At 37.3% G+C, this 14,556-nt stretch overlaps 1 protein-coding gene across 2 annotated transcripts in view; it reads left to right on the forward strand.

Annotated features, from left to right (window-relative positions):
* LOC144375165 (uncharacterized) overlaps nucleotides 1-14,556 on the forward strand; it is a 29,767-nt gene that overhangs the window by 348 nt on the left and 14,863 nt on the right. The gene's annotated exons all lie outside the window — the stretch shown is intronic.

Raw genomic sequence — 14,556 nt, forward strand, 5'->3', positions numbered from 1 at the left:
TCGCTTTCTTACCCTTCCTTGCCCTCAGGTACCTCTTTCACCTGCCCCCACGGTGTTGGGGAGTGGCTCTGGAGAAGCCGTGAGCGAGACCTAGACGTGGTCTCTTGGGGGGCTAAGGCGCGGGTCTGAAGTAAACGGTCAGGTCGACTCTCAGATCTTCGCTGGGGCTTGGTCCTGCCTCTACTTTGCTTTTCGTTCCGCAGAATGGTGTAGCAAGCTGGGCAGTCCCACCTCACGGGACTGCCGAGAAAGGTACAGGATTAATTTCAGTGCCCCATGGGTAGGAGGTAGCAACTCTGTCTTATAAAGCCCTTCGTGTCTGAGGATTTCTAACTCCCTAGGCCCAGAGTCTTGGGAGTCCTGGCCGTAACTAACTGGGCATGGCGACTTCGTTTGCGCCAAAGGTCAAGTGATGGGCAATAGAAACCTGCGATCACACATACCTTAGTGGAGTCAGTACTGTAAAATGAGGGGTCCCTGGGCAGGACACCCTCTCTGGACGCTGGATTCCCCTTCAGCTCTACTTTCTGTAGTAGTGTGCCAGTGTGGGTACTTTGCACGGGTGAGGTGCTTTAGACTTAAGCTAAGATGGTAAGCGTGAGCCAGGAAATGGTCCTCTTCTCAGCTCTTTTAATTAGGACATCAAAGCCAGCTTCCCTCTGGCAGGCACCATGGTGATGAAACCAGTCTGCTTAAACCCTGGTTTAACCACTTGGAAACCATGTGACCTCAGGAAAGTTTTTCAGTCACTTGAGGCTTCTGCTGGTTTGTCTGTAAAATAGGAAAGCAATGACTACCTTGCACAATTGTTTAAGATAAGGGTTGGGAGTTTCTAGCAATCAAGGAATGCAAATCAAAACTACATTAAAATTTCATCTCACTCCAGTCAGAATGGTGATTATCAAAAATACAAAAAAGGGCCTGGGGTTGTGGCTCAGCAGTAGAGCACTCGCCTAGCTCAGGCAATGTGTTGGGTTCTATCCTTAGCACCACATAAAAATAAAAAAATAAAGGTGTTGAGTCCAACTACAACTAAAAAAAAAAAAATTAAGAAAGAATACAAATAATAAGTATTTATTATTTGTGAAGATGTAGGGGAAAAGGTACACTCATACATGTTGGTGGGAGTGCAAATTAGTGCAGCCACTCTGGAAAGCAGTATGGAGATTCCTTAAAAAAAAAAAAAAAAAAAAAAACTGGGAATAAGGGCTGCGGTTGTAGCTCAGTGGTAGAGCACTTGCCTCAAACTCATGAGGCCCTGAGTTCAATCCTCAGCACCACATTAAATAAATAGATAAAAATAACGATATTGTGTCTATCCACAACTAAAAAAAATATTTTTAAAAAACTGGAATAAAACTACCACATGACCCAGCTATCCCACTCCTTGGTATATATCTAAGAGATCTAAAATTTGCATGCTATAGAGATATAGCCACATCAATGTTTATAGCAGTACAATTCACCAATAGTCAAGCTATGGAACCAGGCTAGGTGCTCAACAACAGATGAATTAATAAAGAAAATTTGGAGCTGGTGTTGTGGCTCAGTGGTAGAGCGCTTGCCTCTCATGTGTGAGGCACTGGGTTTAATTCTCAGCACCACATAAAAATAAATAATAAATAAGGTAAAAAAATGTAGATGTGTCCATATACAATTTAAAATATTTTTTAAAAATGTAGTATACATAATGGCATTTTACTCAACCATAAAGAAGAATGAAATTATGTCATTTGCTTGTAAATGGATGGAACTAGAGAACATTATACAAGTGAAGTAAGCCAGACTCAAAAAGTCAGGCATTGAATGTTTTCCTCTCATATGTAGAAGCTAGACCAAAATAAGGGGGAGAATAGGAAAATCTCATGAAAATAGAAGAGAGGTCAGTGGAATAGAGAAAATGGATTGAGGGGGAGGGATGAGAGATGGGAAAAGAGAAGAATCGTGGAATGAATCTAACTAAATTTTCCTATGTACATATATGAATATATCACAGTGAATTTCACCTTTATGTATATTGATAATGTACTAATGTTAAAAAAACCATAAATAAATAGAAGAAATATCAGTAGAGGAAAGGGAACAGGAGGGAGAAGGGGAGGGAAAGAAGTACTGGGAATTGAACTAGAGTAAATTATATTCTATGCTTGTATAATTATGTTAAAATGAACCCTAATATTATATATATCTATAATGAACTAATGAAAAAAGGGTTCAGGTGTACCCCAGTGTTAGAGCTCTTTTGAGTTTGATCTTCAACACCACACACACACACACACACACACACACACACACAAATGAAACAACTCCACAACTTGAGACTTAAGTTTTTTGTTTGTTTGATTGTCCTGGGGAATATAACCCAGTGGCAATTTACCAATTTATCACCAAGATACATCCCCAGCCCTTTTTATTTTTTATTTTGCAACAGGGATTTTCTAAGTTGCTTAGAGCCTCACTAAACTGGTGAGGCTGGCCTTGAACTTGAAAGCCTCCTTCCTCAGCCTTCTGAGCTGCTGAGATTATAGGCCCCCACATCAGGCAAGATGAGACTTGGTGACTAGACAGGGTCATTGCCCCCTGTTAGCCTGAAGCAGCCATAGAAGATGGATCTTCATCACTCACCAAGTCTTGAGATTAAGGAAGCAAAGTATGGGGGGAGATAAGATAGAGTTTTAGGATCAATTTACTGAGTTTTAAAGGAAATACCCATGAGCTATTGAGATACAAAAAGTGTTTGGGAACAATTGTAATTCCTAAACAACATGCCTTGGTTCTACCCTTGTAAAAAAATGAGATGTTTAATTTTGATCATTGTTTTGATGTTAGCTGACAGTTTCCAGTATCTGATGAAGGGAGTTGCCTTTTCAAAATGCAAACTCAGGCTGGGCATCCCAGCAACTTGGGGGACTGAGGCAGGAGGCTCGCAAGTTCAAAGCTAGTCTCAGCAACTTAGTGAGACCCTAAGCAATTTACTGAAACCCTGTCTCTAAATAAATAAATAGGACTGAGATGTTGCTCAATGGTTAGGTACCCCCGGGTTAAATACTCAGTACTTAAAATTTTTTTTTTTAAAAAAAGCAAACTTGGAGGATTTTTCTGCAAGTAAGGCATTGTCATCAGAGTAATATAAAGATAGTACTTTTTATCCAAGAAGTACCTTTTCTTCAAGATTTAAAGTAGAGACAAACTTGTAAATACAGTTTTCCCTCCATATTTGCAGGTTCTGCAACTGCAGATTCAACCAATCTTGGATCAAAAAAAAATTTTTTTAATTATGTCTATCTTCCTGGATGCAGTGGCACATACCTGTAATCCCAGTGGCTCAGGAGGTGGAGGTAGGAGGATCATGAATTCAAATCCGGTTTCAGCAAATTATCGAGACCCTAAGCAACTTACTTAGCAAGAACCTGTCTCAAAATAAACCACAAAAAGGGTTGGGGATGTGGCTCGTGGGTAAGTAATCCTGGGTTCAATCCCCAGTACCACACACACACATACACACACACACACACACACACACAAAGAAAAAAACTGTACTGAATATGTAAATTTTTTTCTTGCTGTTATTCCCTAAACAATAGAGTATAATAATTATTTATATATCATTTATATTGGATTAGGTATTACAAGTTATCTTGAAATGATTTAAATATATTGGAGATATTGTTCTAAGTAAATGAACCTCTGAGGAACTGCCAACATGCTTTCTATTTACTAACCTTGCTCCAGATCTGGAGAGCCATACTTCTTTTCAAGCTAAGTTTTGGAGGTTGTAATTATTTCCTTGTTTGTACATGAATTTGTCTAACCTTTTTATTGTTTATTGTTGTTCTTTTGTTTGTGTCAGTGGATTTCCTGGAGAAACCAGCACATACCCATTGTACTTCAATTTTTGTCAGTGGTCCTAAGTAGAATATTTTAAAATATATTGCAAAGTAGATGTTGACTCCCTTAGGCTTCATGCTTTGAGCTATTTTGTCCAGTATAGTAACCACTAACCACATATTGCTATTAAGTCCATTTTAAGGACTAGTCCAAATTGACATATGCTGCAACCATAAATATACACTGCATATCAAAGACTTAAGAAAGAATGTAAAAAGAATTTACAAAAGAAAAAATGTAAACAATCTTGATAATGACTTTATATTGATAACATATTGGAATGATAATATTTGGGGTACATTCAGTTAAATAAAATACACCATGAAATTTTTGAAAATTAAAGCATATGGGAGAATGTTTTTAGCTGACATGTAAATACTACACCATTGTACTCTTTTTTTTTTTAGTTGTAGATGGACACAATACTTTATTTCGTTTATTTAGTTTTTTTTTTTTTTAATGTGATACTGGGGATTGAACCTAGTACCTCATACATGCATGCTAGGCAAGCACCCTACCATGGAGCCACAACCCAGCCCAATACTACACCATTTTATATAAGGAACTTGAGCAGCCCAGGTTTTGGTATCCTCCTGAGGATACTGATTCCAGGATCAGTCTTCTGAGGATACCTACTGTATTTGTAAATAAAGCAGATTTAAACAATGTGATATAAAAAAATATACAATATACTATGGAACATAAAGGAAGGGTCATTTCCAGCCTAGAAAGGTCTCATGGAAGAGGCTTCATTGCCAAATCAAAATGCCTCAAGCTGAACTTGAAACCCCCTCTCCAGACTTCTTTTATCTTTTGTACTGTATTCCTTCTTTCAGAAATGGCTTCCTCATCCATTCAAGTTCCAAGCCTTTGGGAGTCACCTGAATCTCCTCTATGTTCTTTCTTTCCCCATACAATCAAATTGTGTTAAATTTATCTCCTGGATTTTGTTCAAATCCTTCCTCCTCCTACCTCATACCTGCAATTATGTCATCTTTTGCTTTGATCATTGCCAGTCTTCTAACTTGTCTCTCCACCTCCGTGCTTAGTTGTCTAAAGCTAATGTCTTGTCAGCCTTTGTACCCTCTCATTCAGCATCTCCCTACCTGGAATCACCTCCATCCTCCATTTTTGTAAGCTGTTACTCATTCTCCAAGATACAGTTGAAACATCACCTCCTGTATAAAGTCTTCCCTAACTGACCCAGAAAAATTGGCCCTTTATAGATAACCTCTCTTAATACATTTATCAAACACTATTGTATTTCATTAATTATATTTAATCAAACACTATTGTATGTAATTATCTGGAACTGGATCTGATATACTTCTGTATCTATAGAACTTTGGCACTAAATAATTGATTGTTGAAGGAATTAATTTTGATGGGATCAAGGACAAATTCATATAAAGTACAAATTAAAATTTTGTAAAAGGACAAATTTATTAAGGTGGTGACATTTGAGCAGGACATTCAAGCAGGAATAGAAACTATTATTACCAGCTAAATTGCTTAATCCATCTTAATTAAATTGCTTAATCCATCAAGGATTGTTCAGTGACATTTCATTCACACTAGGTCATTATAAACCAGTGTTTCACAAATATAAAACATGAGAATAAAAAAAGTTATATTAAAATTTTTTTATTTGCCTATTTTGTTTTTCACTCTGAATGATAACAGAATACCTCACTAGATCCCTATATGATAATCATTTAAAAGAACTTCAGATTCTGCCTACTTGCTTTCTCATATATTCAGGCAAAACCCTAAAGTTATAACTGTATGCAAGTATACTACAGTGAGGGATTCTTCCTTGCTTTGAAGAACAACTTTGTGACAACATTGGTGTAGTTTAATGATGTGTAGTCCATAATTTGGTAAAAATATAAAAATATGTGCAAGAAAGATAGACCATATCCAATCTCAACATGCTGGTTATATCTGGAGAGGGAGGGAGGCAAAGGAATGGGATAGCGGTATGAGCATCATCTGATGTTATACTGTGTTTTTGTTTTGTTTTGTTTTTGAGATGGAGTCTTGTTATGTTGTCAAGGTTGATCTCAAACTCATAGGCTCAAATGATCTTTCTGCCTCAGTCTCCCAAGCAGCAAGGACTATATATATATATATATATATATATGCCATTATGCCCAACTGATATACAATGTTTTAATTGTTTTTAAAGAGATCTAAATCATGACAATATTAATATTAAAAATCTGGATGTTTGCTTTTTCCTATGCTTTTGTTTATGTTTGAAGTATTTTTAAAACATTTTTTTATAGATTAAAAAAAAAGTTTTGTATTAGGAGTCCAGAAACCTGCAGTTCAGTCTGTATTTTACTGTAACCCTCAATTTTCCTCAGGTAAGAAAGGCATAGGTGGGGAGAGGACTGGGAAGACAGTAGATACAAATTATCTAAGGCTTTGCCTAATTCTTAGAAAAAAGTAATTCTGACAATCTAATCATATATAAATTCCTCTACTTATATGTTTATTTATGACAAAAAGAGTTTCAATATAGAGGCTGATTCTATGGAAAAAGCTAATTTGTTAAAAAGTGTATTAGTGTCTGGCTTTTAGGTGTTACTTTTAAATTTGCAATGTGTTAATTTTAATCCTTGGGAAAGATATTTAAGGTTCTGTGGGCTTTGCTCATTAGCATTTGAAGGACTAAAGTTTTGTGATGATTATTGATGAGCAATCCACCATGACAGAGATGTCACCTATCCTCTTTTCTCCTGTGAGCCAGCTTACAAAGATTTTGCATCTTCTTGTCCTATTTGATCCTCTCAATAATACTGTGAGGGAAGGGTCAGGAGTTCTTAGTATTTGTCAGATTTCCTAGTTAAACATGACAGTTACTGGAAATGAAAATGTAAGAGCCAATATTTCACTTAGAGTCACGGGGAAGAAGAGCTGAGGTGATCCAATTTCTAAGCAACTAAGGCCCAATTTCTGGGCTAATTTGTTCCTGTGTGGTGTTTCTGAGGTCAGAAACCACTGTTCTTTCACTGCTATGGTCTATTTCATTGTTGTTATTATTATCTTTATGTAGACTTAAGTGTCTCACATGAAAATGTTTTGGAATAGAGCACCCAAGCTTACTGAGAATGCACTTTGTAGCAGAGCAGGCTAGATCAGGGATAACTGTGACATGTGAGTTTCTTTGTCTCCCTTTTAGCAGTATGAACTATTTGTTCATTGTTTTTGCGTTGGGTGTCTTGTTTCTTTCCTCATGATAAGCCCCGCAAAACCTTCTTTACTCTCAATAAACTTACTTTTTCTTTAAAAAAATTATTATTAAGGTTTTATTTTATTTTTTAAATTTTTTAGTTGTAATTGGACACAATACCCTTATTTATTTATTTATTTTTATGTGGTGCTGAGGACCGAACCCAGGACCCTGACGCACTAGGCAAGTGCTCTACCGCTGAGCTACAACCCCAGCCCCAAGGTTTTATTTTTAATTGACAAAGAATAAGCATATATTTATGAAGTTCAATGAGATGTTTCAATAATATGTATTCTGTAGTGATCGAGTATATCCATCATCTCAAATACTTACCATTTCTTTGTGGTGTGAATATTGAAAATCCTCTCTTTTGGTTATTCTGAATTTTGAAATGCACTATTGTTAACTATATCAATACACATCCATAATCTTTCCTAGTGTTAGATGATCTACACTAAAATGCATGGACCAACTCCATTTTATTTAGTAGGAGACTCTTAAAGATCTTATAGGAAGAACCACTGATGTTGAAATGTCAGGCATGAGAAAAGGCCCTGAGAGAAATATTTAAGTCAGGAGACCCTCTCATCCTACAGATAACATCATTCAAAGCCTATTTTTCCCTGGAATTTGGTATGTCTGATGCATCTTATGCATTCCAGCTGCTACTGTCCTTGTACAGGCTCTCATCATTTCATAGGGTACTTCAATGAACTCAGTCTTCCAGCCTTTCAACTTCGAATTCACCCTTGACCTTAGTTCCCATGATAATCTAATCGTTTAGGCAAAAGTTGAACATGACATGGCATAAGGCCCTCTTGTTTGGCTCATCTTAGGCTGTGCCTCTTCCTCACCCCATACTTTGGGCTCCAGAATTTCAGATTACTTCTGGTTGCATGAACACTCCAAACCTCTATCTTTACTCAGCTCCTTCTTTACCTAGATATTTCCTAATCAAACCCTAAGATTCCAGTGTCTTTTCTTCAGTAAAGCCTTCCTGGTTCTGTAAGAAATTCTCAGGTTTCCACCTCTGTGTTGCCAAAGCACTCTGTGCGGTTAATATTCAATCTGTCGAGTTTCTTAAGAACAGAAGTACAGGGCTGGGGATGTGGCTCAAGCGGTAGCGCGCTCGCCTGGCATGCGTGTGGTTCGATCCTCAGCCCCACATACCAACAAAGATGTTGTGTCTGCCGAGAACTAAAAAATAAATATTAAAAATTCTCTCTCTCTCTCTCCCCCCCCACACTCTCTCTTAAAAAAAAAAAAAAACAGAAGTACAGCACGTCTTTGAATCTACAGTGCTTTGCATCTCACTGGTGCTCAATATGTGACAGTTGAATCAAATTGAATATCATATCAGTATATGTAAATGTTTATGTAGTCATTTGCCAGATCCTTTTTACATATATTAACTCAGAAGCTTATTTAGCCTGCTTTTAAAAAGACTACTCTTAGAAGTGGCAGATTTATAATCCTTTCCTTTCAACAAGACTCTCAGCTGTCTTTGCACCCTGGATATCTATGACACAAGTAATCTTAAGTCCATGAGTGGTTTTAGCAATAAGAGATATTGTGGAGCGGGGTCCACGTGCTTGGGCTGCTTCATGTAGTACAACAGTGTTTACTGGGAAGTTGCTGATTCAGTATCTCATAGTTTAACCCTTTTTGATTAGCTTCCTAGTCTTGGATGAGGAGTTTGGTGGGATCTTTAACCATGACGTTCCTGAGTTACAGAGAGTATATATCAGACCTGGTTTTCAGAAATGTTCTTGCTATAGAAACAACTACCTGCTTGTATTTTAAGAAATAGTAGTCTAAGAGAAAGAACATTGGACTAGATATATAAATATAGGTTCTAACCCTAGCTTTGCTATTAGATAACTGCATCTTCAAGTAAGTTATTTGATATCTCTTTTAATCACTAAATTAAAGGTATTAAATTTTCTCATAAATCTATAATTTTATGAATGGTAGAATGTGAGGCCTTTTTTAAAAATCTGGATAGTAAGGGCAAGAATAGCACATGTTGCCTATCACCTAGAGAAGAACCCTGGATATTAGTATTTAAAGGCCAAGGACTGGCCAAGACTGACTTGTATTAGAATGCAACAGGAACAGTAAGAACTGGACTGGGCTGGATATCCAAGGGCTAGGGATTAGCCTTCGTTACACCCATTTTAAGCTGCATAACCATAGGCAAATTACAGTTTTTCTGGGTCTCAATTTCTTTATCTAAAAATGAGGATAATAATACCTACCCCTCTTTTTTTGATTTGAAAGACTCAAACAAGTTGAAAAATCTGAAAATCTTTATAGTCTCTCTATATTATTTTTAGTTGAGAAAAAGGCATTTGGATATAATTCTTCCATGGAAAATTATACATATGCCATCCTGAATGTACTGGATGCTTGTCTTTGAGTTATTTTTCCCATAGCAATAATGGCTTTGCATTGAATCATTTATAGTCTTTCCACCAGTTCTTCAAGTGATAAACAGCATGTATTTGAAACATGTATTTGAGACCATGAAATAAAGCAAAGCTAACTAAGCTGAAATGTAGTTCACAACTTATCAATAATTTGTCTGTAGTTACTTGGGCTAGAAAACTGCACATAGGCTTGTGTATCATCAGACATGCAAAATCCGAGGTTAAATTTTTGGGCCCCAAATTTCATAAAGTATCAATGTGATAAATAGACCTTTCTTTCTAACTCCTTTGCCCCCTAAAACAATTGCATCTGTGTGAAATGGGCTTAATAGCAATGTGTGTGGCATTTAGAAGTATTTTGTTGCTCATAAGCTCAATGCAAGTCAACAGGTATTGTGGCTGTCTAAAAAAAGCTCATACTGTCTTAAGTGGCATTATGAGACGTATAACATCCAAAACATTAGGGAGATGACTGCTGTATTTTGACCAGTGCACACCTGAAGTTTATCTATCTCTGGATTAGATACAGAGCATGCATGTGTATTATCTTGCATATGAAAATAAGAAGGAGAGATGATGCTGGAGAGAACATCTACCAAAACAAGAAGACTTGAAGGTATCAAGACCATTTATCTAGCAAAACAAAGCAAATGAATATCCTAAGGAGGATATTGTCACTTATGAAGAAGGTCATATAAGATTATTTATTTCACATGACCTGAAGGAGAGGAGCCAGTCAATGGTAAAAACTAAAGGAGGCACATTTCAGTTCAATATAGTTATTTCTAATAGATGATGTCAAAAGATGAACTAGGGGCTAGGATTGTGGCTCAGTGATAGAGCACCTGCCTAGCATGTGTGAGGCCCTGGGTTTGAGTCTCAGCACCATATATAAATAAAATAAAGGTCCATTTACAACTAAAATAAGTATATATTTTTTTAAAAAATGAATTAGGCAGTCTGCAGGCAATGAGTTCTTAGTTTTTCAGGGTATTCAAGTCTGGTCCAGATGACCACTTGGTGGGAGTATTGTAGAAGAAAGTCAATTATAAGATGGGTACTTGAACTAGAGAGACCATGGTTTGTGTGTATTGCTATATCATGAACCAAGAAAAGTACAGAATATCAATTCCAAAGGGTCATAAACAGACCATAGAACAATAAAAAGACAGTTGGTATCTGAAGAAGAGGAAAAATCAAAAGGGTGATCTTACTGAAGAACTAAATAATAGGAAGATGATTATTATTAATAATTTTATTTATATTATTATTTTAAGTATGTCTGGTTCAGTTGGGTTTAATGGAAAAGGATCACTTTATTACAAGAGTGTGTGAACCCTAGATTCTGGGACCAGCTGGTGACAGGAGTTCCAGTTCCAGAATTGGTATAAAACAACTATTTCATGGTTGCAAAAAACAATTTCAACTTAGAAGTACTTATATTGGGGCTCAGTTATAAGACCAAAACATTGTATGGAGGAGGTCAGGAGGCCAAGAAGGTACATAGCCTAGGGGTGAATCAAGTATATTGATAGAATGAGATATTTGTTAAACTGGACCAAATATGCTTACACTTGGTACTTTACATTGGATAATTGGCACCCTGAAACCCTTTACACTGTATTCTGAGAGGCCATACTATGTGCATATGATCACATAGATGGTTTACATATCGTAATAACTTGCCAGATTCTATGCCCTACTAAAGACCTTATGCCAGCAAGTTCAACCCTACCTTGAGCACTAACCAGTTAGTCCTGCCCGAAGTCCCAGAATCTAAGTCCTGCTTCAGATCTCAACTTTGTTGCTGTCCCTGTCTAAATTAATAACTAGTCTACCATGTTTGAAACAACAAAACAGTTCAATAATTGGAAGTCTATTTTGTTTCTTTAAATCCAAATCTCTTTCTGATATCCTAGCCCCTCCCTTTTAAATTTGGCATTGTTAAAGCCTCACCCTGGACACTGAACCCTGCTATCTCTTACTAGACTTTGTAACACAGACTGCTTCCTAGACTGCCACTGCTAAATCCCAGATCCCCAGAGCCTCACTTTTGGGTCTCCATGAGTGCTGCCGTTGTAGGCTTCAATTCTCTGAGAATCGCACCCCTCCATCACCAGAATGCTCTTTTATCTAAGGAGCAAACTGATTTTGGCCTGTGTCCAGAGTGATCCAATCTAAACTCAGCCTCTATAGTCACTAACCAAAAAGAGCTTCCTCAGTCTGGTACTGTGTAATCTTCTAGATTTGGAGGCCATGTTCTTGGGCAACATAGCTCCATATCTGTTAACTATGAACTTTTCTTGTCCAGATTCTGTGGAATTACTTTTACCAGCTCATAGCAAGCTGCACAATTAGTTTCCTAAGAGTCTTATAGCCTTTCTTTTTTTTTTATTTTTTTTTTTATTTTTAATGTTTTATTGTTTAGTTCTCGGTGGACACAACATCTTTGTTGGTATGGGGTGCTGAGGATCAAACCCAGGCCGCACGCATGTCAGACGAGCGCGCTACCGCTTGAGCCACATCCCCAGCCCCGAGTCTTATAGCCTTTCAACAATTGTTCTCTTTCCTGGTTAGTTATTTTTTAAATTTATTTTTTAGTTGTAGTTGGACACAATACCTTTATTTTATTATTTATTTATTGTTTTATGTGGTGCTGAGGATCGAACCCAGGGCCTACATGCTAGGTGAATGTTCTACCTCTGAGCCACTACCCCAGCCCTTACTGGTTAGATTTATAAGCACACATTGAATGAACCAACCTTGTGCCAGGTATTGGGTCAAAAGTGAGTAAATCATAAGGTGCTTGTTTTCATATCATAACAATAATGGCTTATAATTCTTGAACACCTGCTACATGCCAGGCACTGTGTTAGATACTGTGTGATGCCTATAGGGGACAGACTTTATAGGGAATGAGAGGTATGTCACCTAGGCCTATAGGTGACAGGCAGGATTGAGGATGGAAAGTTATAGATACAACACATAGCTGGTGTTTAATAAACATTAGCTGTGCTTACTGTGTTGGGCAGTAACATTACCAAAAGTGCCATGCAGGTCTAGAGGTGAGAGAACAAACAGAGGGATGGGTGGACAGTACCAGAAAGTCAATCCAGGAAGAGGAAAAAGCAAGACTGCAAGCAGGAAAAAAAGACAAACATTAACTGAGTAGCCAGCCTTTTGGGAACACAAAGAGTAGATAAAGGCTCACAATGGAACAATGTATGGGAAGCAGATCTAGAGAGTTTTAGAGAGGGGTATGCTAAAGGAAGACTCTAGCCATGAAATCATATTCACAGGAGAAAATGATTGCATGATTTTGTAAAAACCGGAAGGATAAGATACAAGACTGAAAGTTATTCAATTAAAGGAATGAAGATTGCAGACTGCTTAGTCACCTGCAGAGAGAGTGTAGAGCTTACAAAATGAGAGGAGATGATTACATCACTTAAGTGAACATTGATCAACGTACTTGGCAGGACAAGTGGAAATGTTTTTCTTTTAAATAATTCAAACCATTAGACTTCAAACCCAGTTTAAGATAGTATAAGAGTCTGATACATATAAATGCTTATAGCACTTCAGGGGTGAATGAGTAGAATTCAAAGGAGGAATAAGTAAAACTTACTGTGTTCAACTAACAGTGCATGAATAAAGTCTCCAGTGGCAAATCACAATAGCCATCATTCAAAGGTATTGTATAAGGGAAAAGAAATACTGTTTGCTGGTTATCCTGTATTATAACATACTTAAGCCACATTATGGTATTGTAATCAAAGGAAGGCAAGCCTGATGATCCAAAGACATTTCTCTTTCTGATATTCCATTTTTCTAAGGCAGGTTTAACTTAAAATGATAGATTTTCATGATAGGTTGTTCACATTTCCCTCAATATTTTCCTGAGTTAATCAGTACAAAAAATGGCAGGGAAACAAAATTAAAAGAATATTAAAGTTATAGGCATATAGTACGGGATTTCATAGTAATGTTACTATTTAATAACTTTTCCATTCATTGGGAAATAGCATTTTTATTTTATCAGAAGTAGCATGGTACAGTAGGAAAATTGTAAGTTTTTAAAGTTCAATTCTGTAATGTGTTGACTTTATAACCCTGATCAAGTTACTTAACTCTTCTGGACTTTCCTTTTATCCTTTTTTTTTTTTTTTTAAATTTGCACGCATGTATGCATGCATGTGTGTTACTGAAGATAGAACCTAGGGCCTAGTGCATGCTGAGCAGGCACTTTATCACTAAGCTGCATCTACAGCTCCTTTCTCTCCTCCTCCTCCTCCTCCTCCTCCTCCTCTTCCTCCTCCTCCTCCTCCTCCTCTTCCTCCTCCTCCTCCTCCTCCTCTTCCTCCTCCTCCTCCTCCTCCTCCTCTTCCTCCTCCTCCTCCTCCTCCTCTTCCTCCTCCTCCTCCTCCTCCTTCTTTCTCTCTCTCTCTCTCTCTCTCTCTCTCTCTCTCTCTCACAGGGCATTGAACCCAGGGCCTTGTGCATGTGAGGAAAGCACTCTATCAACTGAGCTATATCCCCAGCCCTCCCTTTCTCTTTTTTGAGCACAGATGTACTTTTGAAAAAACTTTGTTTTTGAAAAAAACAAAAAGTTAAATCAGAGCTAAGTTAATGTGTGATGGGGTTGGAGATGTTTAAGAAGTATGACTATAAAGTGCTACTGTATTGCTAAGCTATGATGTTTTGATTTAATGAATTCAAGATATATCTGGCCTGCAGTGGGTTTATCGGGGCACAGCCCCACCATAGATCAAAGAGCCTCTGAGATTGGCTTTCTTATTTGGATTGTAGATGAACTCTGAAAGAAACTCAACATAAGCTCCAGAAAAGTGTAAAGCAACAAGGCATTTTTTGGAATCAGTTGTGGATAGATACATTCTTATATGTTTAAACTTCAGCTTCATTTCTTTATAATCACATCTCATTTCCGTGAAAAGTCTGATGCAAATAAGAATTAATAATAGATACCAGCAGGGAATGAGG

Source organism: Ictidomys tridecemlineatus, chromosome 2 (assembly GCF_052094955.1).
Source record: "Ictidomys tridecemlineatus isolate mIctTri1 chromosome 2, mIctTri1.hap1, whole genome shotgun sequence".
Taxonomy (NCBI): domain Eukaryota; kingdom Metazoa; phylum Chordata; class Mammalia; order Rodentia; family Sciuridae; genus Ictidomys; species Ictidomys tridecemlineatus.